This window comes from Crocodylus siamensis, chromosome 13 (genome assembly GCF_052110815.1).
Source record: "Crocodylus siamensis isolate JL-2025a chromosome 13, ASM5211081v1, whole genome shotgun sequence".
Classification (NCBI taxonomy): Eukaryota; Metazoa; Chordata; order Crocodylia; family Crocodylidae; genus Crocodylus; species Crocodylus siamensis.
In genome coordinates, this window is record NC_143407.1 from 15,474,645 (window position 1) to 15,497,267 (window position 22,623).

Genomic DNA, 22,623 nt, shown 5'->3' on the forward strand with positions numbered 1-22,623 from the left:
CAATGTTAAGTGAGAGAGGAGATGAGTCAGGAAAGTCCTAGAAATCTGGCTGGTCTGGAGACAGGAGGGGGAGCTTCTTCTTTCCTGACACAACAGCGAGGAGTCATTGCGGGGGAGGTGGTACTGGGTAAGGAATGCAGAGACAGACAGAAGGCAGCAGTGTGTCACCACATGTGTAGCTGGAGAGTGGAAACATGGCCTCCACGTGTCACCAGTTAACACCTACAACACCTACAGACACAGTCTTGGCAGGAGTTTTGTCTGTCAGCAGCTAGGGGTGCAGGGCCCCAAACCCCCCTGGCACCGATCTCCTCCACAGCTGGCAGGTGTCACAGCAGGAGCCACCACCCCTGCAGCTGTCACCCCGCTGCGCCTTAGCACACGCAGGGTCACCCGTGGCATGAGTTTTGCTTGTCCGCAGCTTGAGGGGCAGTTCCCCCCAAGCCCCTGCACCGATCTTCTTGAAACTTGGCAGGCTTTGCAGCCTCAGTAAGAACTACCAGCCCTGCAGTTTTGACCCCCCCTGTGTTATAACACATAGACATGACATGAAGGTTCAACTGTAATAATTTATTCTGCATAGGAGCTGCTCTGTGTTTGCTGCACGTCCCTGGTGCAGGCAGGCTGCAATGTGCAGAGCTTGCTTGACTTTATACCCGCTTTTGCCAAACCCCAGGTTTCTCCACTGTGATTTTCATCAACATATCCCTGTTCTCAGCCATGTTCCACCAAACCCTCTGTAGAGCCAGGAGGTCATCTGGGCAACAAGAGCACGGTAGGGCCTTGGGAGAGCCCTAAGCCTAGGTATGGGCCAGAGCAGGCAGAGGAAGGCAACTGTGGAGGCTGGGATGGAAGATGCTTTTGTGCAAGGGGCTAGAGAGGGATGCTGAATTGAGGTGCTAGTGACTGTGCAATGGTCTGGGCTGGAGAGCAGCTTTGCATCTTAGCAACTGGCCATCAGGGCTTGCAGGGCTCATCATGGCACTGCTGGCTTGGTGTGCCAGGGAACAAGGCTTACAGCTTTAACTACCCAGGATATGTGCAAAGAGCTCTGTGGTGCCTCAATCAGGCTGCCCTGCCTCCAGTCCCACCCCTGCCAGACAGATGGGCTGGTATGGTCTGGCAACTAGTAAGATGTAAGAGTGTATCTGATATGAGATTAACCAGTAAAGAACCAAAGGGCCATAGTATAACTAGTGCCCATCCTCAGGGCAGTATGGAGAATAGGTATTGTCAAATAAACTTGCTCTCTCTTTGATGAGATGAGGAATCTGGTATATAATGCAACACACAGACTTGTGGAATATATGTTTTAGTTACCACTGCATGATGTATGGGTAAAAACTAACTAGCACTGTAGACAATCACTGCATAATGTCTCAGAATAATGCAACACTGACCAACAGGTTGATCCTGAAATGCATCTGAGTGGCTGCACTGGGGTCTCTTTCTAGTGCTGCTTTCTCTCACACAGGGCTGGGTCTAGCACCCTCAGAAGCTGTCACCCTGCTGTGTGATCTTGCCTACAAGGGTGACCCCCGATGACCGTTTTTGGTCTCACACAGGGTTTGCACTCAGTACATAGCAACAACGTCTGGGTCCAGCACTACAATCAATGAACTCATAAAATGAGACATGAACAGGATGTCATTCTTGATCCAGTTTCCAGCACAGCTACATGGGATGAGCCAGTTTCCACAAAACCTGAAGGGACCTGGGCAAGAAGACCCTGAATTACAGGCCTTAGAGATAAAACAGGTCATCAGAATTCAAATGTTCTCATATTAAGCAGAGAGATGAGGGAAAATCCATACAGCTCAGCTTCTCCGTCCTTCCCCCAACTGAGGCCTCTTGCCAAGCACCAGAGATGAGCTGGTTTGTGTCCTGTTACAAAGGTCAGAGGCTCTTTCCTAAGGCAATGTCTAGTAGGCCCCAGTGGCACTGGGAAGCTGCACACAGGACATCGTGTGACTGCAGGAGGCTCACACATAAAGCAGTGAATCAGTGGCAAAAGCCTTTCCCTTCTGTGTGGTTCTCCAGGTGTGCCTGTGTGGGCTCTGTCCTGACATGTCCTGGTGGGTTTTGCCCGCAGGACTTCGGGCCATTTACACATCAGAAGCAGGCCGCTCCGAGAACACTGGGCAAAGGGAAAGGAGGTGGGTGGGCACCAGGGAGTGTGCTGGGTGTTGGTCACCTTTCAGCAATGCTAGAGTTCAAATGAACACACTGATATTACAACCTGGACATTTGGGATGTAGGTTAAATGTGCAAAAAATCCCAAAGCATTGACACTATGCTTTGGTGGGATTTAGGGAGCCAAACTCTCCTACCTCAGCCCCTGAGAAACTCAGAAGCAGCATTTCTGCTGCTATACCTGAGGGCCTGGGGATGATTTCCAGTTTCAGAAAATGAAGACATCTCAGGCTGGAATGATTCAACCTCCAGCTCTACCAGCAACTCCCTTTAGGGTTAGGATTGACACCTCAGCCCTCCAGGTCCTTCTCCTTCACCCTCTCTGGACCCCTCAATGAGCAAAGCAGCAGCAAACGGGCTACCTTTCTTTCCTCAGAGCTGGACTCCTCACCCCTTGGCACCTTTCTTGTCCTCTCAGCTGGGGAGGGCACAGCACATACAGCCTCTGCTCTCAGTCACCTTGCATCACCTTAGGGCTACAGCCAGGGAACCAGCAGCCCTGCAGTGCCAAGAGATCCTACTCAACTGATTCTGTGAACTCCAGGCTTGGGCTCCAAGAAGAATCAGCTGCCAGCACTGCTCTGGAGCATGACTGCCACTGAGGCCTCTCTTCCCTCCCAACACACAAATCCTTGACAGGGTAATGGTGACCTGCAGCCTTAGCATTCAGCTTCTAACCAGCTTAAATGTTCTGTTCTTTCTCTGGCCAGAGACTGGGTTATTGTAGAAGACCAATCCCTGCCCTGTTCCCTTCTCTCCCTCCCCTTCCCCACTGACACACACCTGCATAGAAACTCTGCAGATCTGTGACTTTAATAAATAAGCATCCAAAGACATGTGCTTGGTGTCAGAGTCAATGGCTCTGGTGATTACACTGCAGTAATTTTGCACCTTTGGGATTTAATGACAAGCTTGTATCAACAATTAACTATCAATGTAATGTTTTGCAATACGTAGAGGAGATGTTTAAAAAATACACGAGCCAGGGATGCATCTAGATTCTAAATTCAAACTCAACCACCCCTTAATATCCATAGAGACTGAACTTTGAAGTCCCAATTTTTTAACCATTGGCCATGTGAATTCTGAGCGGCATTTTCTATACAGCAGAAGGAAAGCGGCGGGGCTGCAAAGAGCAAAATTAATTTGGGTGTCAGGTTAAATGAGGGGTATCATTGTTGATGTGGGGCACTTGAAGGATGGTTTGAAGGCACATACCTGTCACATTGACAGTACTATGAGAGCACATACGTATGATGAGCATTAGTACCTTGTGGAAACCTCAAGATAGGCTATGAATGGAGTGATCAGAGCAGGCACAACAGCGGGATTATGTTAACTCTCTAGGGGAACAAGCTCCATGTCTAATATCTTCTCCTCAGCTTGAAAGTGCAGGCTCCTGGGGAGGCTGGGCTGCTTCAGCAAGGGCAGCACACATCCGTGGGCTTGACCAGAATGAGGGAAGATATGCACTCCCCACTGCCACAGAAGCCTACCCAATAGATATAGTTTTTTGCATTGAATAGGATATTTTGACACTTGTACCACCAACCTTCATAGCTACTTGCACTATTCCCACTAGCCTGGTCCTGATCTTTGTCTGTTGTGCTAAACTTTGTGTTGTTGTGCCAGAGTGGTAGCTAGTGAGATAGTCCTTGTCCTCTCCAATGAACCTGCCCAGCCGCAGTGGATACCCACTGGGTTTGTCTTCCATGCTGAAGATGTCAAACTCTGCATAGTGGCTTTTGTTGGCTTTATTCTCTACAACAAAATGGACCTTGTAGGAGCTCTGCCGTGTCAGCAGGTGCAGGTATTTGGTGCCCATCCAGTAATCCTTCTCCACGTTCCCAAAGCCATACTTGTAGGTGGTCTAAGACTCTTTCCAAGAGATCTCAGAGTTGTGAGAATTTCTCTGGATGATGGTGCAGCCCTTGCCTTCAGTGTCCATGTCACACCAAACCACCAGAGGAGGGCAGTCTGCAGGTTGGATGACATAGATCCCACTGGGGCTTCCTTTATGAATGTGGCTGCAGTCTCAGGGGAACCATGAAATACCATGTACAACTGGTTAAGCGAGGGGGGAGAGATAGAAAAACACAGACAGAGATCCTGCTATTTGTCAAGGTAGAGATAACTGGAACCAGGGTTATTTAAGGCAGGATCCCATTTATATCACAATTCCACAGCTATTGCATTCATCCCTTGCCCTTTCCTGACTAAGAACCTTATGGCTCAGATTTTGTAATGTTCCATTGTACAAGACAATTGTGTTCCTTGACTTCATGATTTTTAAGAAAACCTTAATGACAAAAAGATGACAATCTAAAGGGGGTTTTCAAAGGGCCCAATGGAACACGACTGCTAACTATTACTGAACTATTACTGAACTCTAGTGGGTGCTAAATACCCACTCAAGATTCCAGCTGACCCTCAATCTCAAGGCAAGTCTGGAAGGAGAAATTGCCTGGCAGATGGATTCCAGGGTGATGAGAGGGGTACAGCTGTGTAGGCATAACAGTCCCTGGGGACACTGCTTCTGCATCCCCCAGCTGATGTCATAGGGTCCTCTTGAGCCTAATTCTCCACTTCTCTCCAACACCACAAAATCTCCTGCTTGCATCCTTCAACAGCTTGGCCCCTTCCCCCATAGTTAAGCCTGCTTCATGGGCAGGGAGAAGGAGGAACTGCTGCATAGGGAGCTATGGTGCCAGGCAAGCACCCCTCATCAACAGAGCTTACAGGGCCAGGGGCAGGGAGGGTGCTGACAGAGCAGCCATTAGTGGCAGGTGACTGCAACTGCATCTGTCTCCTGTTTGCTCAACCTGCTGTGAACTGCACCCTCAGGCTGTGACCTCTTTCTCCATCCTCAGATGTCCCAACCCTACCCTCACCCCACAAGAGGGAATAAAGGATGGGGAAAGATATCTTCCCAGACTACCCATAGGCAGCTTGTGCTAAAAGGCCATGCGGGGGGAGGAGTTGCTTAGTGAGTGATACCACCTGTTTAACGGTGCCTGAAGCAGAGCAGATCATAGCTACCAGTGTCCAAGTGCTGGGCCACAAAGGAATGCATTTGTTCTGCTGTCACCCTGACTGGACCATGATCTCAGTGCACAGCCTGGCAGGGGTCAGCAACAAATGGCCATGGGCTGAATCTGGCCAGTGGAGCTGGAGGTCTTTGCCTGTGTCCACCATGGTAGGGCACTTGGGGTGCCCTGGCAGCATCCTGGCAGGTGTGGGCCAGAGCTAAATGGGGGGTCAGCTGACCCAGGGAGCCACAAGTCTAGGCCCTGAAAGAAGCTGGCAGTAATATCTGGGAGCCTGTTGAGAGAACACCACCTAGGCAGGATGGCTGCAACTCCAGGAGGCCAGCTAGGAGCTAACACCTAAAGCTGTCTGGAGATTTGGGGAAGAACTAAGGGGAGGAGGAGGTTCCTAGGGACCCAGGTAGGAGTCCAGAGTCTAGTTAGGGGCTGAGAGTGTGGGACCAGTGAGGAACCCCAGAAGGGGGTTTAAGTAAGTGAAAGAGAATAGGAAGTGGCAGCAGTGCAGATACAGCTTCCAGTTTCCTAGCCCTGGATCAGTTCCTCAGCTGCTGGAAGCTGTGCCTGCACTTCAGCTGGGGAACAAGGAACAAGGAAAAACAGTGGTGGCAGAGGCACAGCTCCCAGCTACCTGACTGTGGTGCAAGTGCAGGCAAACCCCCCAGCTGCTGATGCATTATGGAAGCCCCCTGGTCTGCACTGGACTGTAGCTGGGTTATTCCAGCCCATAGCTTGTAAAGGTTGCCAGCACCTGTCTTGCCAGCAGGGAGGACAAAGATGGCACAGACCCTTCCAGCAAAGTGCCAGGGGATGCATTTTCCATGGAAGTAGGCACAAGAAGACAAGGTTGTACTGTCTAACACAACCAGCCAATCAGCCCAAACTGCTTCCACTCCCAGGCTTTATTCCTGAGACCCTATACGCCATGAAACGTGACTCTAGCACAGCTAACAGATACCAGGGCTTGGCTTCACTTGGAGCAAGTGCTGGAAGCCAGTGTGATGGGGAGCTGCACTTAATGGGTAAGTTGGCATTAAGGAGGCAGGGAACCCAGTCCAGTCAGTGAGTTACACCAGTAAGAACGTGTAATATGGAGAAAAAAACAGACACAAGCTTCTGATCCTCATACCTCCAATATGGAAGGTGAGGAAAGCTCTCCATTTGGGCCTGTACTCACCCTCTTGTGATGGATGCTCCTGTCAGCCTTGTTCATAATGTCACGGGCAGGAATTATGGGAAGAAGTGTCTCTTCCATCCTGCCAGTGAGCGGTCGAGGCAGACGTCACGAGATGTGCCTAGCGGAGACCAACTGGAGGCTACAGGAATGGTGCTTCGAGGCGGGCTTTGGCTTCCTCAGCCATGACCGGCACATCGTGATGAGAGACATGCTGGGATGGGATGGGCTCCACCTTTCCCCTAAAGGTAAGCGTGTGTTCTCTTCCAGGTTGGTGAACCTCCTTCGGCGGGCTTTAAACTAGGCTCGTCGGGGGAGGGGGAAGATGAGGGCGGAGGAGACGATGAACTACCAGGCCCAGCAACAGCCAGCGAGCCCAGACCAATGGTCAAAAGGGAGAAACAGGTAAGCAATGGGGGACGGGGCATTGCTGAGACTAGGGGGTCAGTGGGCACAACCGTTGGAGGCCTCAAATGCCTCTACACGAATGCTCGAAGTATGGGGAAGAAGCAGGAGGAACTCGCCCTCCTCCTAGCTGTCACCAGCCCTGACATAGTAGGGATCACAGAAACGTGGTGGGACTCATCACATGACTGGGCGGTGAGTGTCAAGGGCTATAGGCTATACAGGAAGGACAGGATAGGAAGGAAAGGTGGAGGAGTAGCACTCTACATCAAGGAGGAATATACTTCCTCGTTAATTAGCAAGGGGGTAGAGGGGGGGCACTCTGAGGTGCTCTGGGTTAGAGTAAAAGGCAGTCCAGGGGAGAGAGACTTAACGGTGGGAGTCTACTATAGACCTCCCAACCAGGGAGAAGAGCTCGACCAGGAATTCTTAGGTCAGCTCACAGAGGCAGTGAGGGCTAAGGATGTGGTCATCATGGGGGACCTGAACTTCCCAGACATCTGCTGGGAGGAGCAGTCAGCCAAGTCTGATCGCTCACGTCGGTTCTTAGCCAGAGTGCAGGACCTCCATCTAACCCAGGAGGTGCACAGTCCCACCAGGGGAGACGCCTTGTTGGACCTGGTGCTGGCCACGGGTGATGACCTGGTGAGGGGGCTGCGGGTGATGGGCCACCTGGGAGACAGTGATCATCGCTTGCTGGAATTCACCATCCAGCGTAAGGTGGCAAAGGGCTGCAGCAAGGCAACAGCCCTAGACTTTAGGAGGGCTGACTTCAACAAGCTAAGGAGGATCGTTGGGGAAGCGCTGAGGACCCAGAGGGGAAGGGAATCAGATGTCGAAGGGGAGTGGTTGCTCCTTAAGGAGACGATCCTCCATGCCCAAAGGGAGGTAATCCCAACAAGGGTCAAAGGGAGCAGGAGGGCACATAAACCCCCATGGCTCACTAAGAGCATCCGGGAATGTCTCCTTGCTAAAAGGGAGGCATATACCCAATGGAGAGATGGGGTCATCACCAAGAAGGGCTATGTTACAGTCGCCCGAGGATGTAGGGGGGCAGTCAGGAGGGCCAAGGCAGAGTTGGAGATAGGACTAGCTTCCCGGATTAAGGACAATAAGAAGTCCTTCTTCAAATACATAGGGGGTAAAAAGAGGGTCCCGGGTAATGTGGGGCCTCTGCAGGACACGATGGGCAACTTAGTCATCACGCCAGATGACAAAGCTAACATATTTAACGATTTCTTTGCCTCTGTCTTCCTAAGTAGGGACCAGTTCAGCCACCTCCCTGCTGGGCCCCCCTCGGGCCCCGAGAGAGACACGCCTGAGCCAGGGGTTAGCGAGGAGTTAGTTAGGGTACTTCTGGAGAGGCTGGACATGTTCAAGTCCGCTGGTCCGGACGATCTTCACCCTAGGGTTCTACAGGAACTGGCCGAGGTCATTGCGAGACCCCTGGCGCGGCTCTATGAGCACTCGTGGTGCTCTGGCGAGGTGCCGGAGGACTGGAAGAGGGCCAATGTGGTCCCTATCTTCAAAAAGGGAAAAAAAGAGGACCCGGGAAATTACAGGCCAGTTAGTCTTACCTCAATCCCGGGTAAGCTCTTTGAAAAAATTATCCTGGCACACATCCAGGAGGGCCTTGCGGGGGAATGCATGCTCAGGGGCAACCAACATGGGTTCATCAGTGGCAGGTCTTGTCAGACCAACCTGGTGGCCTTTTACGATCAGGTCACCAAATCATTAGACGCAGGGGTTGCTGTGGATGTAGTCTTTTTGGACTTCCGGAAGGCTTTCGACACTGTCTCTCACCCTGTCCTCATCAAAAAGCTGGGAGACTGTGGTGTCGATGCCCACACAGTCAAATGGGTCGCTAACTGGCTGGAGGGCCGCACCCAGAGGGTGGTAGTGGATGGGTTCTTCTCGACCTGGAAGGACGTGGGCAGTGGGGTCCCCCAGGGCTCGGTCCTCGGGCCCGCACTGTTCAACATCTTCATCAGTGACTTGGATGACGGGGTAGAAAGCACCCTGTTCAAGTTTGCTGATGACACTAAGATGTGGGGGGATGTGGGTGCACTAGAAGGGTGCAATAGGCTACAAGCTGACCTTGACAGGTTGCAACGGTGGGCGGATGAGAATAGGATGGGGTTTAACACTGATAAGTGCAAGGTGTTGCACATGGGGAGGAAGAACCGGCACCACACTTACAGGTTGGGGAACTCCCCTCTTGCCAGCACGGAGACGGAAAAGGATCTTGGAGTCGTCATTGACTCCACGATGAACATGGGCCGGCAGTGTGGGGAGGCAGTCAAGAAGGCCAACCGTACCCTGTCATGCATCCACAGATGCATCTCGAGCAGGTCCAGGGAGGTGATCCTCCCCCTCTATGCGGCACTGGTCAGGCCGCAGCTGGAGTACTGCGTCCAGTTCTGGGCGCCACACTTCAAGAGGGACGTGGACAATATGGAAAGAGTTCAGAGGAGGGCCACTCGTATGATCAGGGGTCAGCAGGGCAGGCCTTATGAGGAGAGGCTACGGGACCTGAACCTGTTTAGCCTCCACAAGAGAAGGTTAAGGGGGGACCTTGTGGCCTGCTACAAACTGGTCAGGGGGGATCAGCAGATATTGGGGGAGTCCCTGTTCCCCCGTGCGCTGCCAGGAGTGACCAGGAATAACGGTCACAAGCTGGCGGAGGGTAAGTTTAGATTAGATATTAGGAGGCGCTACTTCACAGTCAGGGCGGCTAGGGCCTGGAACCAGCTTCCAGGGGAAGTGGTGCAGGCTCCTAGCCTGGGGATTTTTAAAAGGAAGTTAGATGAGCACCTTGCCGGGGTCATCTGACCCCGGTGCTCTTTCCTGCTAAGGCAGGGGGTCGGACTAGATGATCTACCTAGGTCCCTTCCGACCCTAGCTACTATGAAACTATGAAACACAGAGAGAAGCAGAAGCGACGATCTGGACTGGAACCCTGCAGAGGAACAGTGACCTGAAACACAGCAGGGGACCGGGGGACTTGGACACTGTTATCTGGGTGTAAGGGAAAGGGAGGAGAGGGACCTGTGGCAGAGAGCCAAGGGGCTCCTGCCACTTTAAGCAGGCTCAGCCAGCTGTATCGGGCCCACAGCTACAGGCTGGCCCTTACTTAACAGGGAAACAGCTGTGTGGAGCTGAGGTGCTAGAAAGGCAGTATGGCTTCCAGGCATATAAACCTGGGGCCTGAGCCATGCTAGATAGAGAGGAACACCCAAGGGAGATGTCTGCAGCAGATAAACTAGCAGGCACCTGAGCTGTTCCCTGGAGATGCCCAGAGGGAACTAAGGGGAGCTGTTGCCCTAAGTCAGGCAATAATCCAGAGCTGGGTAGGTCTTGTACTGGGGGAACAGTGGCTCATATTTTGTGTTGGGATTTAAGCTTGAAACCAGTGGACCAGGGTGGCTATCAGGGGCAGCCAGGAGGCCACAGGGAGATGCCTGGTAGGGCACTAGTATTAGGCAGCTTAGCCTGGTTCATGGGCCAGAGGGCTAAGAGCAGGAGAAGCAAGCAGCCCAGCCCAGGGTAAAGGAGAAGAGGATGAAGGCAAAGATGGTGAGGGCAGCCCATCCTGGAGTCAAGCACCCAGGGGACTGAGGACTGGCCTGTGTGAGAGGCACAGGGGCCTGGGGCCCTGAGACACAGAGAACTGGCAGGACTAAGACCAAGAGCAAAACAGAAAAGACTGTACTATGGCTGGAGGTCTGCAGCCAGATGAAAGGGAGGCCAAAGCCAAGAGGTCTGAGACCTCTAAAAGGGACAGAATGGTGTACAGAATAATATCTGCAAGGCATGGATATGGCTGTAGGGGTGGAAGGAGGCCACAAACTTAGTTCCCAAGGCCTGTAGGACATAAGGAACTAGAAGAGAAAGAGCAAGGGAGAGCACTTTAGGTACACCAGCCTCTGAGGGCAGCCTCCCTTCATCAGTTTTTACAGTAAGATGTGGCAGACAAGGAACCAGGGTGGGACCCTGAGAGGTGGAGGCAAGAGCCAGGCAGGGTTAAGGCAACCACTAGGAGGCATCACAGCAACCCCAAGCATCTTACTAGTTACAGGCAGCCTTGGCAACAGAGCCTAAAAAAGTTACTTGGGCCCCTATCTCCCATTTGGAGTCATGTGGGATTTGGGCATCGACATGGCTCAGGTGCTTCTGAAAATGTTTCTCTGAAGCATGAATCGAAGAAGCCTCAGCACCCACAGCAGGGGCCAAGCTGTCACAAGGTCTCATTCCCATGCAGTTTCTCAAAAGGACTCCGCACAGTGAGTGTGTGCTGGTCATGGGCACATTTGAAGCCATCTCTGAGCTTCTTTCCCTGGCAGAGGTCTGGAAGAAACCCACCTTCCTGTCATGTACCCAGACTGCTCCCTAGGTTGGGGCAGAGTGTCACCATCTGCAGCTGCTGGCACTGAGCCCTGCCTCCCTTAGGAACAGGAGTACACCAAGCAGAGAGCATGGGACAGTGGCGATGCATAGGGCTTGCATGGGGGTGCCCATTCATCCCTGGGAGCACCGGTGCACCCCCTGACCAGCCACACTTGCCGCTTAGGCAATGAGCAGGGGGGGCAGGCCAGAGTACAAGTGCCCCCCCGCTGCAAGTGCCAGCTGATGGCTGCAATTGGCTGGCGCTTGCTCCCAGAAGTGGCTGCAGCCACTCCCGGAAGTGGCTGCAGTCATTGCAGTGATTGGTCACCATGGGATCACCCATGGGCAAGACTGGTTGCAGGGGGGGCACATCCCCCCCCCAACTAAGGCAGCACCAGCTACCCATGGTATAGGAACTATTGCTACCTGGTAAGTCTCCCTCTCTGGTCTGGTCTCAGCCCTCCCATGGTCTCAGATTCCCCTCAGTGCACTTCAGTGAAAGTACCCAATCCACCAGCAAAGAGAGCAGGTCTGCATTGTAGGGTGTGCAGATATGGGGCCTGGCTGTTGTGACCATGTGGGGTCAGCTGCACTAAGGGACTGAGGTATTGCTCTGGCTCTTGGCACCAGGAGTGAACAGGGGCAGCTGCAGCCCTGTATTTATATGACTATATTACCAGAACTGTCTCCAGCAGGAAGGAAAAACAGCTAGACTAGGCTGGTTCCCAGGTCTGAGCACCAGTCAGGACTCTCTTTCATGCTGGTGACTGTAGGTGCACATAGCTGTGACACGGAAATGACAGTCCATGTTTCAACCCATCCCTGGTGGAGCAAGATCCCATAATAACCCAGGGGGACCCTGTGGCTGCAGACTTTGCAGAATTCTCTGGAGCAACTTTAGACATAGACCTGTGCAACGGGATGCTCCTCAAGCAGTAGGTTACTCCTGGGCCACATCCAAATGATCGCAGACATGCAGTACGTGGTGCCGCAGACCTGTCTGCCATGCCACACGCTGCACATGTAGGCATTCCCTGTGCTGCTACCTTGCAGTGTTGTTGACCCTGGGAGATCCTGGAGTCTCTTACTGGAGTCAGTGTCTGCAGTGGGACCCCTGCTTCTTCAGCTCCTTACCTTCACACAACTGGAGAGGCTAGAACCAGAAGTCTCCAGGCCCCAGAGAAACCTTCATCCCTGAAGACACCAGATCTTGGTCTGGCTCCTATTTATTTATACTCTACTCCAACCCTTCCCTCATGGGATACACAGAAATCTCTTTGTCTTCTTTACTGTTGCAGTTTTTAGGGTGTTTCATCCTTTTGGTATAAAGGCAGGGATGTGTGTGGTCTTTGTATGGGGGACTGGTAGATGTGGGGGGAGTGAAAAGGTGGTAGTGGGTATGGAAGGAGAAGATAGCATATGCAATGTGTGAGGTGTTTACCAGTGTGAGGTGTGCATATTTTTGTTGAGGGAGGGAAGGGGGGCTGTGTAGATACGGTCATGGAAAGTTTATGTTGGGAGTATGTGGGTGTGCAGTGGAAGTGTGATGGTGTAGGGGTCAGTCTGTGGGGTGCTGTATTGGGATCTAGGAGAGCCCTGGCAGGTAAGGGGGGGGTATAGGAGACCCATGTGGGTGGGGATGGAAAGTGGCATTGGTAAATCACAACGTGGACTCAACACTATAGAACAAGCTCCCTTCAAACCCTGCCTGCCAGGGAGAAGCCACATGCTGAGTTTCTGGGCTGGGAGAGAGCAGGATCCAGAGGGAAGGGCCCTGGATACCTGAGTTCTACCCATGACCTGCAGTAGAAGCAGGGGGAAGCCATGTCACTGCTCTGTACCTTGGTTTCCCCATGCGTAAAGCAGGGAGCCTACTGGTACCCTTCTCTTCTGAAGTACTTTGGATGCAGAGATGACAAGCAGGAGAGGACAAAGAGGAGAATCTGGCTTAGTTATGAAACACCAGCACTACTGGATGTGGCTGTATTTGGGATGGGGTCCTGCAGGATGGCTGTGATCTTCCCAAGGCCCCCTTACTGTGCCAAGTTGGCCCAATGGCTCTCGGCACCCTCTATTCTCGCCCGCCACGTTTTTGATGGTATGATTGATAGGGAAGCTGCCTTTAAGTCCTCTCAGACACTGTCCTAATTGATTCTCTGGACCCCATGGGTTTCTGGATTTCTGGTGGGTCCTGCTCCAAAATAGATGCCACAATGGGTGTTTCAGGGCACCCTAACCTTATGGGCTATGCATGGCTCCAACCATCCCTTTACCATGCCCCAAGCCTTGTAGATGGTACCAACATTGTTTGGTCTGGGCCTTGTTGCAATTTGGCCCCCGGTCTTCCCTGGGCTCGCTGCATCCCTGTCTCACTCTGCGCCTCACTGGCACCTAGGCTCTGTGCATCCCAAGTGCTGCGCCCTCTCTGGCGCTGGGGTCCGCATGCTGCCGTGGGCCCCCTATGAGGCTTCCTCCTTCCCTGAATAGCCTCACCCAAACCACCAGTCTTATACAACAACAAATAAAACACAAGCCCCTGGTCTGTAACATAAATTCAAGCCGCCCCACTCTAACATCATTCAAACCCTACCAGGGAATCCTCTGTCCCTTAACAGTATCAGAAGCTGCTTCTGCAGTCAGACCTCTCCCCGTTGCTTACTCTAGGAGAGCTCCTTCCCCCTTCACTGCTGACAGGGAACTGCCTTCCTGGCCTCAACCCTGGAGTTTATATATGAGCCAGGCCCTCCCCTTTCTGGTCAGCTGACCGCTGGCAGGTGTGGGCCACTAACCGTTCTGACTCCCCTAATAACCAGCAGCTGGGCCTCTGTAAAGGAGCAGGGCCCCCTAGTGCCCTGCGACAGTGGCATAGAGCACAAGGAAGGCCATGTTGCTTACTGGATGACAGCAAATACAGAAGTGCAGTGCAAGGGGCCTCCCCACATCATCCTTTCTGCAGAGGGGAAGGAAGATTCTGCTGGAGGTCAGCAGAGTTGGGGGTGTCAGAGGAACCACTGCTGGACACTGAAACCGTACTCCTAAAAGTGTGTGGTTTGCCAGGATGGGCACAGGAATACCCCCTCACTTTGCTCTGGAAGTGACTGCATCCGCTGGGATGACTGCTTTGTGCCAAAAGCTGAGCAGCATGTGCCTGCCTTCATCCCAGAGACTCAGACCTTGTTTCAAAGTAGGCAATGCACCAGGGCTCTCCTCCCCTTGTGTACTACCCAGGGCTGCAGGGCCAGCAGCTTCCTTCCACAGCCTAGGGGCTCAGTACCTCTGCCTGTATCTCCCTAGCATCCCTAGAGCATGTAAGGTCTGGCCATCCCCACTCGATCTCAGCCTGAAACACTGAAGCTCAACAAAATGCTGGACAAAATCCAAGTAATACTCACCCATCACAGAGGTTGCTGCTGACCAGCCATGTTAGTGCCCTGAGGCTCCACTTCCAGCATCTGAAAGCAGAGCTAGGGCTCCCTGCCTTTATAGGGAAAGTGCAGTGCACACCTGGCTTATCTGGTTACTCCATGGCTAGACTACTACTACTCTTCCTTGAGGGGATGTAAACACACATCTGCCACTTCCATGAGTGCCTAACTATCAACTGATACAATAAGAAAGTCTTGTGAGATACTTGAGTGTGTTTATGAGCATCCAAGGTTGAACTGTTTGTTATTGAATCAGCTGTTGGTAACTGATTTATAGTTTTACTTTACTCCCAAAATAGTCTGTGCTGGCCAGTAAGGCATCTTTCTTACCCACAGCAGTGTGCCAAGTCATCCAGGTCCCTATTGTTCTTGAGAAGAATACAACAGTACTCTCCAAACCCTGCCCCTGCCCCACTGACATTGGGTCACTGTGTGGCAACGATGCCAAAGTCATGGAGCCAGAAGGAGAGCAAGCAACTTGTCTGTTAGCCTGGTAGTAATGGCATTCACCTTGTGTGGGGAACCTTAGGTTCTGGTCCCTGATGTCAGGATTCGTGGTCAAACCAGATTGTTCTTTAGCAGCACACGTCTCACCATTAAGTGCTTAGGGATCCTGATTGTCTAAACACAGTTAAATTGAATTGGTTTCTCAAGTCAAAGTAACTAGTTTTTATACACAGGGGTACCTAAATCTAGCCTCATCCAAGAAAAAGATGGATCTAAGATTGCAGTCTTGATTTCATTACTTCAGTTGATGGAGAATTCATCATACCCTGAGATGCATGGTTCTGAGTGTGTTTAGTTCTGCCTTTATCTCCTAACCTGAGGAAATGCCTACTGCTTGGATACTTCTTCCTATTCAAAGACTGCAGTGAGGTGACCCCTAAACCCTCTCTCAGAGAAACAGATTCAGCTTGTAAATTGGACAAATTCAGACCAGAAGGAGCATGTTTTTGACTCTGAGCAAAATTGCCCATTGGAGCAACTGGAAGCTCCTGTTCCTTTGGTTACACACAGAGAACTCTGAGTCCTTTGTAGGGCTCCCTCCCTCTAAATTGCAATATGTTTTTAGATTCATTACCTTGCTTTTGGCTTTATGAAAACACAAGCTTCTACTGGTGTTTGCTGGTCCTTCTACTACCCCATGTGATGAGTTGCCATTTGCAGTTATTTCTACCATCTCAGTTAGTCAGGGTTTGCCTGGTTTTGAATACTTTGCTGCATCATAACTGACAGATTGTGAAGGGCTTAAAGTCTAAGAAGGATCTCTCTCTAAGGAGGCTTTCTTAACATATCAACCAATAAATCCAGTTTTGTAAGATACAACTGGGTATGGGTGGCAGGGATCACAGTGGTGCCCCTTTACACACTGGAGAAACTACTTATAAATTGCGTCATAAGAAAGCATGCTCTGACTGAAATGTCACTGTAATCTGCTGTATGTGGTGCAATGTAGTACAACATATATGTGTCCCCACTTCTGATCTTTTGGAGCCTGGGGTGGGGAGGGCTACATGAAGTGGGCACATTTGTTTCTCAGTGGCTGGAGGGGACCTTGTAATTGCTGCCCAAACTCTTTCCATTCAGATTTCAGTGTGGTGCCCTATTGCCAAGTATTTCTCAGACAAATTCCTCTTGAAGACACTGGCCAGCTCATTCCTTCCAGTGATGTGGCTGCCGTGGACTGCAGGGGCAGAGGTGTGGTGGGTACTATTGGGAACACCTGCCTCCTCCACAGTGGGAGCTGTAAGTGTCAGGTAGGTGCTGCCTCCATTAAGAGACAGTTCTGGGCAGTGGGTCTAAAAGCCAACGAGGTCAGCACAGGCAGATCTGTCCTGCTGACTCTCATCAAGGCTGGACAGGGCCTGGAAGTAGGCCATAGGATTGAAGAAGTCCCAATTGGAAGGTTTAATTAAATTCTTTGCTTCAAGGTGTCCATTGCCAGTGTAGCCAGGGTGTCTGTGGCTCTCTCTGCAGAGTCATGTGGCAATGCAGCTGTTTTCCAGTATTGCTGCTCACCTGGTTGATCTGGGAGCCCTGTGGGCAGAGCTGTGATAAACCTGGGACTCCTGCTGTCTCTCTGCCAGACACTTCACAATTGACTTCTTTAATTTGTCACATAAGGGCTCTGCCACTTTTCAAGCAATCTACTCTACAATAAGGGGAGCAACAACAGGACCTGATCCCCAGGCTGATAGACCCGGAGTCAAGAACTCTTACACCACTTTGAACTATCAGGGGATTATAGCAGGGTGTCCCTCTATTAGCCTGACCCAGGAGACAACTTCCTCATAAAGGCTAGACAACACTTAGGTCCCATTTTCCAGTCTTTTTTTTTTTTACAAGCAAAAAGTTTGTTCCCAAGGCAAATAAAGGAAGTGATAACTTACATAAATATACAAATAAAAAACAAAGTAAAACCTCAGGTCTTTTCTAAGATCTAGAGAGAAGAAGCCACCCAGGCTCGGTGCTTTTCCCCATCAGCATACCAGTCTCTTCTCTCTCTCTTCCTCTCTCCTAGCTACCCTCCCTGGGAGCTTTTAACTTCCCCTGGGGCCAGCCAATCATCCTTGTCAGCTGGCCCAGGGCTCCTAGGCAGGCAGGCTATCACTTTCTAATCCCTTGCAGCGGGGCATGAGCCCCTGAGCCATAAAACTCTGTTACAGAGATGTCTGGGTGAAGGTCTCTCAGGACAGGACAACTGGAGCCTGGAAATACCAGTTATTGATACTGCAAACAGGTTTTGAAATTGGCCCATGACTTAATTTGAGTGAGCCATCTGGGGAGGTCAAGAAAACACAGGAATGGGTGCTTGCCTGATTCTTTTGACCCAGGTTTTACTAGGAGATTAAAGACTACTGCATGTTCTGCCCCAAGTGACATTGGGTGGCTCCACACCCAAGACATCTGGCACTGCTCACCTCTGCCTTTGGTGAGTACCAGCTTTGAATGAGTCAAGGTAGATATAGTCAGATCTTTGAAACTGAGCACAATTGGGTGTTGTTTTATCTTTATGCTTATGAGCTGTACTATCTGGTACATAGAGGCAGCAGTGATCTGTAATGCCTTGATCTATACAGTGGCTATAGAATTGGTAAAAATATTCTTCCTGATGGATCTCCTGGGGATATACTAACAGACCAGAGTATGGTCTTTATATCAAGGCTGTTGGGAAATATATGGGCCCTGTTAAATCTATACGTGGTCAGGACTTCCATCTGCCACCCCTACATGGATGGTCTGGTAGAGACATTTAACCAGATGTTTAAGGGGATGTTGAGAAAGTTTGTGGGAAGAGAACCCTGTAAATGGGATGTACTCCTGTTGTACTTGCTATTTGCTATCTGGGAGATTCTCCAATCCTCCACAGGAATCTCTCCTTTTGAACTTTTATATAGGAAGCAGCTCTAAGGTATATTGGATCTTCTTCATAAGACCTAGCAGGCACAGGGCATGAGGTCTCAAAATGTTGGTCGATACAGCCTCAGTCTATAAAAATAGCTGGACCAAGTGGGGCATTCACTGAAGAGAACCTCTGGACTGCACAGCAGACCCCAAAACAATACTATATGCATGACTCTGGGTCTGTCAGACCTATCCAGGTCTATCCTGGAATCCCCGCTCCCTTGCCAATTCCCTCTGTATCAGAGCTGTAAAGACTATTCACCAAATTAAGGCTGACCTAAGACAGCTACATAAAACAGGTAAGCAGGCAATACCAGGAAGATCCCTCAGTTGTAGTAGGTCAAAAGGCCTGGCCATTAACAAGGAACTGACACACCAACCACCATGAACAGAAGCTGGACCACCAACATCCTGGACCTTACACCATAACATGCCAAGTTAGCCCCACAGCATTTGAGCCTGGTCTCCCAGTACATGGAAGGAACACCCAGCGTTTCATGTGTTTCTGTTAAAACCCTATATAGAAGATCCCTTCCCAGGATGTCACCATCCACCTCCACCCCCATACAAAGACAAGACCATGAGAAGTACCTTGTATGTGAGATCTTAGATTCCAAAAAGTCAAGAAGTAGACTTCTCTACTTCAGCCTGGGAAAGATGTAGCCCAGAAGAGAAGCTGCATAAAATGTCCATACACCAGATAAAACACACTCCTCCCACCATGCTCATCCAGACAAACCAGATCCTAAGGTGCCAGGGGTTGCCATGAAAAAGGGGGCAGTGTTAGGACCTGTAGAGCTCCAATCCAGGTCTTCCAGGCTCATGGACAAAGGCCTGGGCTGCAGCACCACCAAGCAGCTGGCTGGGTGCTGTACCAAGCCCAGCCTGGGCCCTCCCATGAGGTTCCTCATGGGTAACCATATGACCCAAGAAAAGCTACTGAAGCCACAGCCACCTGATGGGAGGACTATAAAAACTCTACCACTTGCCCTGGAGCCTTGTCCTAGCAACAGTTTATGCTAGGGGGTTTATGCTGAGTCAGGCCATCAGGGTGTCACGCAGAATCACAAAACTAGGGGGTTCATGTTGTAGAGTCATACCACCTGGGAGTTTATGCCAAGTCTGATCATGTTGGGGGAGGTCATGTAGAGCTTCCCCCTGGGGAGGTCCTGCCAAGGTAGGATACCTGTGCAGTTCTGCTAAGTCACACTACTAGGTAGGTCATGCCAAGTGGAGCCACCCAGGGAGTCATGTGAAATGGGAGAAACATGGAGTTCATGCTGAGTTAGTTACTCAGCAGCTCATGCCAAGTCAGTGAACTAGTGGGCTCATGTCAAGTCACACCCCTGGAAGGTTATGTTGCATCAGGGCACCTGGAAGTTCATGGCAAGTGAAACCACCAAGTGGGCCATGACAAGTCAGGCCACACATGTGATCATTTTGTCACACTGCAAGTGGGGGTCATACTGAGATATCCCAGTTGGTCTGACATGCTGAGTTAGAACACCCAGGAAGGAGGTCACACCAGGCTGGGCCACATACATGCTCATGCTGAGTTAAGTCATACTAAATTAGCCTAGTAGTAGAGACATGCTGTCAGGTCACACAGGTGGTCATACTGAGCCATTCCATTAGAAGGGGTCAGCCAAGTCAGACCACTCAGGAAGTCATGCCATGTCAAGCTGCTAGAAAGCCTGCAGCCCCCTTTTCCTGCCTTTTTGGAAGTGGGCATCTTCCTTTCCTTTGCCACACCCCATTCAGGCCCACCTTAATCTGGCAGCTCTTTCATGTTACCCCAGCCTAGGCCTCACTCCATCACAACTCCTCTGCCAACTCCTCTTGGAGCTCCTCATGGGTGTAGAGATCTTGAAAGACAGCTGTCATGGTGTGATGTGTCACTCTCACTTCCTTGGCCATTCCTCTTTGTCCCTCTTTCATACCAGCTGAGGAAGAGTCCATGTCTGTCTCTGTGGGCTGAATGTTGTTGGGGGAGGGAGAAGGATCCTGCTGTTTCCTTTCTATTTGGAAAGAAGTTGTGACTTGGTTCAGATGCCCTGTTGTTCCTTCCCCCTGCCTTCCCCCCCACCCTCCCACTCCCCTCCACACAGACTCCTAGGCCTCCAAATTCTTGAGTCAATCCCAAAGAGGCATGAGCTGGAAAACATGCTCATGACCACAATGATTGTTTCATATTGCAAAAACGAGCAGTTTTTGCACTCTGGGTCACAGTGGAAGTCCCCAAATCTTGCTCTCCTTCTAAGTTGGTGCCTAGGGCTGGTGGTGTCTTACCTCCTTAGTTACCCTACTGTGCCCTGATACTTCTCTCTAGAAGGGAAAACATCTGCCCTTGTGCATGTGGCTACAGCAGGCTGAAAACCCATCCTTGTGCCAAGTTTATTTGGCAAAATCATGTGGGAGGTCATTCTTGGTTGTAGCTCCTCTACTCTGGAACGCCATCTCCCTTGTGACTCACCAGAGCCTGGACATCTTCCAAAAGCTATGTAAAAACTTTTATATGGGCAGGTGTTTACCAAGCAAGGTTAAGTTGTGGTATTGTCTGGGGAATTCATTTTGCTATATACTATCCTATTTTACTATTTTACCTGTTTTAAAAGTTATTTAGTCTTACTGCAAGTTGTCCTAGGGAGTGCAGCATACAAATCTAATAAGTAAGTGCCTGCTTAGCAATACAGAACACCATTGCTAGCTTGGAAGGAACATGCTTTCCCCACATGATCCCCTGGGGCATGACATGGCCGTTCTGCCACTCCACAGCCACAATGTCATGCTGCTTTTTCCATCCACAAGCTTCTTCCCCTCAGCCTCCTATCAAATCCACCCCTACATGATTTAGACCTCCCCTGCCACTGCCTCTCCCAGTCCTTCCTACTCAGAGTGTCCTACCCCCAGGTCTCCCTCTTGTGGGTATGTTCCCTGCTCTTGCAGTCATCTCCCCACTTCCCATCCCTGGTATTCAACCCCACTTCCACAGTCCTCTGCTCCTGGAAGTGGCCCCTGCTTCCTGAGAGCATCAACATTGATGGCCATCTTTATTAGGGGCAGGTTGGCCCTAAGAAACAATGGGTGGAATCATCTGTTTCTGTTAAAGAAAGCTTCATTGACCCAGCCAAGGCTTGTGGGAAAGTAGTGGCTATCTTAACTGAGGGCAGCCTGGCACGAGGCCTGGAAGCAGAAAGGGTAGCTATTTTGGAAAAGATGCTGCTTAAGGTGCCTCCCCTGGGCCGGGTGGAGGCTGTTGCTGAGGACACCCCAGCTGGTTGTGGAGTCAGGAAAGGGGAGGAGGGGTTCACAGCCCCTTCTTGAGCCTCCTCTAATCAAGAAGATCCTTCTTGCAAGACAGGGATAGGCCCCAGCATTGGGCAAGCCAGGAGTCCTCCAGGACACAGATTTGTCAATTAGTCTGACTCTGGAGGAGCAGGACCTTCTAGCCAGGAATCTCTGGGCTAAGTGACAGTAAAAACCACTGGGGAGATGGACATCAGGATCTCTCAGGGCTCTTTGAGAACAGTCTCTGTGTGCAGGGTCTGGCTGAGTGTGCCTGTGATGATGGGCATTGCACACTACATTCCTCTGGACAGCTCTGGGGATAGAAAGGGTGCTGAATATGTGGCATCTTCTAATCCTGCAAATCCACAAGAAGAGGCAGGAAATGTGTTGGGAGCTGTGTCACTGTGTCAGGGGTCATCGCTGCCTCTCCCCGAGTTCACCAGAAAACAGGACTTCCCTTCCAAAGGGCTTGGGATGGATTCACATTAATTGCAGGATCCTCTGAACATCTGGGCCTGATGCTGGGAGTTGAGCCCCAGGATACCTGGCCATGCAGTTTCTGTAGTTCCAGCCCCTCATGCTTGGCTACAGAACCTGACCCACCTCTGAAGCTGTGCAGCTGCCTTGACAACCCTGGGGTGGCCCCTGCTTTACACACAGCCTCTGATGGCGAGCAGCACAGGCAATGGTTTCATCTTCTGCTGGTACCAGGAGGAATGCTTGTCAGAAGCAGCCGCACTGGCTTGGCTGCCCGACACTGTGTGGTGGCCTGGGAGACGGAATCCAGTCTGTCCAGAGCCTGTAGGGCCAAACTCCATCTCCCAGGAGCGCTGGGGGATGCTGGGTGGAAGCAGCCCCGCCTGCCCACCTGGCATTGTGTGGTAGGCCCTGGGTGAGCTGCGCCCAGGCTCTGGCAGCTCCAGCTCCGGCCATTGTGCAGTGCCCAGCAGGTGGAGGATGGAGTCTGTCTGTGGGCCACCACACTGTCCTGTTCCACCCTGCCATCAGGGCTCCTGGGATCTGTGGCATTCAGTGGATGAGTGGCAGAGTGTGTGCATGCACCAGGAGCCCTCATGGTGGGGTGGGACAGTGTGGAGGCCTATGGCCAGGCTCCATCCCCTGCTCCGCAGCTGCGGGTGGTGCTGGCAGGTGCTGGCTCTGGGCTTGCAGGGGCGTGATACAGCCCTGGGCAGTCTTATGGTTCTGCTCCCACTGCTGCTCTGGCACTGGCCCCAGCTGTGGGGAGCATGTGTGTGTGTGTGCACGCCTATACATAAATGCATGATTGCATGTGCAGCTCTCA

At 51.4% G+C, this 22,623-nt stretch overlaps 1 pseudogene; it reads right to left on the reverse strand.

Annotated features, from left to right (window-relative positions):
- Positions 1–3,611: 3,611 nt before the first annotated feature.
- LOC149853982 (fibrinogen-like protein 1-like protein) lies at positions 3,612–22,195 on the reverse strand (annotated as a pseudogene).
- Positions 22,196–22,623: the final 428 nt, after the last annotated feature.